Consider the following 3410-nt stretch of genomic DNA (forward strand, 5'->3'; position numbering starts at 1 on the left):
CCATGAAAGCCAAGATCCAAAGCTAGACCATGATGAGCGTCTAGACTCAAGGAAGGAGCGTCTAGGACGTGAAGAGGGGAGGCTACACATGGAGCGTCTAGGGGGAGGCCTAGACCGTTTAGGCCCAATTACAAGATCAATGGATAAGCACATTCACGCCCAATTGAATGAAGCCACGGATGGAAGAGAGAAAGCCTTGTACATGTTACATGGAGGCCCATTAGGGGTGCTTAGTAATTAGAGTAGTGTAGAAAGCATAATTGAGTGAACATTCTAGAATCTCTTTTATTTTGGCCGGTCATGAGCACATGGCACATGTGCTTGGTGATTTGCATTTCATTTGGCTTTCATTTCATTAGATATTAGCTTAGTTTATACGGCCATTTAGCTTATAAGTAGGAAGGCCTACACCTTGTATTTGCAAGTTTATTGTGAGTAAAGTTATGCTGCCATTTTGTGCCAAGCTTTGCTTCTCCCTAGAACTCTAGGCTCTAAACTTCACATCCTTCACCTTTCCTTAGGCTGGCCGAACCTCCCTATGTTCATACCTATCATGCACCTTCAAGATCAACATCACTCTTAGGAGGATCTTGCACACACACCTCCATAGCTTCCGCACCATTTTCTTACATGATTCAAGAAGACCTTCATGAAATTTGCCATCATATAGGGTCTAGACATGCACATTTCAGGAGGAAGATTATATGGGGTGACAATTACTGGCCAACAAGAGTAAGGTTTTGCTGATGCTTGAATATATGGATTAAATCCATCAGAGCATAAACCAAGTCGTATATTACGTGGCTCAGCGGCAAATTCAGGATGTAATTGATCAAAATGTTTCCAAGTTTCACCATCTGAGGGATGTCGTAGCACACTCGAAGGTCTTCTATTATCATAGTGCCATGTCATTTGTCCTGAAGTTTGCATAGATGCAAACAATCTTTGTAATCTTGGAATTATAGGAAAATAGAACATTCTTTTCAGAGGAATTGGTTTTCTTTTACTTGTTCCAACTTTTGGGTCATGATATCGTGCATGATGACAAAATTTACACTGTAGTAGTCATCCATCATTTTTCCCATATTCATTGTCATAAAAAAGCATACAACCTTTTACACAACAATCTATCCTCTTAGCCTTCAACCCCAACATTGACACTAACCTCTTAGCATCATAATAACTTTTTGGCAAACCCTCTTTTATTGGTGTAGCATCCGACAACATTGTTGTGATAAAATCTAAGCATTGGTTAGGAACATTCCAATTAGACTTGCAAGCTAACAATTTCATACACATTGATAATTTAGAATCTATAGCCCCTTCAAACAATGGCTCATTAGCCTCTAACAACAGATCATAAAATCTCTGAGCTTCTTCATTGGGAGGCTCCTCTCTGTTATTAAAATTAGATGGTTCAAATGTCTCATGTTGCCCAAAAGCATCGTACACAATGTCTTGCATTGCTACAAATTGTTCACTTTCATCCACATGTACATCACTACTTGAAACACGAACGTGATCGTCATTGTCATTAACATGTGGCACTTGTTCACCATGATGAATCCAAACATGATAATCATACATGAAATCGTTTTTATAGAGGTGGAGCTTGACCATTTCAATTAGAAAATCTTTGTACATTGAGATTTATCGCATGGACATCTAAGCTTCCTTTCATTCAAATAAGACTGTTGTTGACAAGCTTTAATGACAAAATCTTCAACCCCATTCACAAAACTTTCGTTTAAACCCCCTCTGCCAATATAGCATCTATCGTACATCCAACTACGATTTACATGAAACCATTCCATGTTCTGAACCAACGACAACTAAAGATTGAAGTTGCCACAAAGATGCCTTTAGCCCTTTAATGTATTAAAAAAGAGTATTATAAGTTACTTCACCCTGAACTAGCAAGTAATGTAACAATCAATTGTGTTAAAAAATGATATCTATGAACAAAGCATCTCTTAAACCAATATAAAGATATCTCTTAATAAGAATGAGTTTCATAAATTATTGCATTATATGACAACATCAATTACTTATATAAGTTCTATGCAGGACATCAATCACTTCCTTATCTACTTTTCTCCATTATGATATAAACAAACAATTATCATAAACTACAGGTCTATATAGTATGTAACTTCAGTTAATACCATTCACAAAACAACAAAAAATAAAGCAAATTTTAGACCCACTTATTCTAGTAAAAGAGGTTCAATATGCCACCAATTAGTGAAAATAATGTAGATCCTAATAAATTGCAATGGGCATATGAGTATACTTAAATCTATTTCAGAAAGACTTACCTCTTACAAATCCTTTTAACTGATATGATAAAAATCCTAAACTGTTTAAAACCTTCAAAGCAACATCCTGCAATTTTAAAAGTACAGTCAAAATTATAATACAAAAATATTAGTTTGTTTTAAAAATATTTGCTCAAGATAATATCTACTAAGAGAAGTTGAGAAAGAAAAATAGATAAATGATATCCCAACAATCAACAACCTAAGAGATAATTAATTGAGACTAATATTTTCATTTCTACTCTAACAATTACAATATTTTAAGAAAGGAGAAGTGTGAATATAATGGGCAATGGTTTATTGGATTATGAAGGAAACAAGAATTATGCTAAGTTATACATTATTTGTGCAGTTTATGGTTGAGAAAGGTGGTTTGATGCAGGTACGTGCCTAGTAGTACAACACTAAGACGGGTTAAAGGAGGCAATAAAGATGGAGCTGGTAAGGCAAAGGACGAGTGATATTCAAGATTTGGAAGATGCAGAGAAAGCAAATCAGATTGGTGTCGAAGAAGATTCTGCTCGCCAAAGAGGGAGCTGAGAGGGAGTGGGAGTCTGTTGGAGATCTCTAAGTAGCAGGATTGGTGCTGGTGGATCAAGGGCTATCAACATGGTGGCGATTTGAGAAAAGAAAGGGCATCGAGGATCATATGTTTCAATGGTTTTTTCTGGTGAGGAACTTGTGCAACAGGATCAAATCTGGCTCACTATTTGGCACAAGTTGTTTTCGTTATTTGAAAAACTTTTGGTAGAAAGAATGGTTTATTAGATGTATCTGTTAATTATGTTCTGTTTGAGTCTTGTTGGTTTTCTGAATGACAAAAGTAACAACGACAAAGCAAATACAATAAACAGTTCAAGTAAAGCCAAGGAAGCACAATGTGAGGAGTGAGAAATAGGGTAAAATAAGTATGAATCTCGTAACTATCAGCTATACTAAAAGAAAAACAAGGAAAGGATCAGAAAAAATAAATTGCAATGAAGGACACAAGGATTAATTCCATAACTAAAAGTTCTCAAAGATAAATTACTTACTAGAACTCACATTAGAGTTTTCTTTATAAATTTAAGGAGAGATTTTTTCTTTGGCACA

The 3410-nt window shown here is 35.7% G+C and overlaps 1 pseudogene; it reads right to left on the reverse strand.

The window, feature by feature from the left end:
* Nucleotides 1-367: 367 nt before the first annotated feature.
* LOC150028996 (uncharacterized) lies at nt 368-1814 on the reverse strand (annotated as a pseudogene).
* Nucleotides 1815-3410: the final 1596 nt, after the last annotated feature.

Source organism: Phaseolus vulgaris, chromosome 2 (genome assembly GCF_051622355.1).
Source record: "Phaseolus vulgaris cultivar YP4 chromosome 2, ASM5162235v1, whole genome shotgun sequence".
Lineage (NCBI taxonomy): Eukaryota > Viridiplantae > Streptophyta > Magnoliopsida > Fabales > Fabaceae > Phaseolus > Phaseolus vulgaris.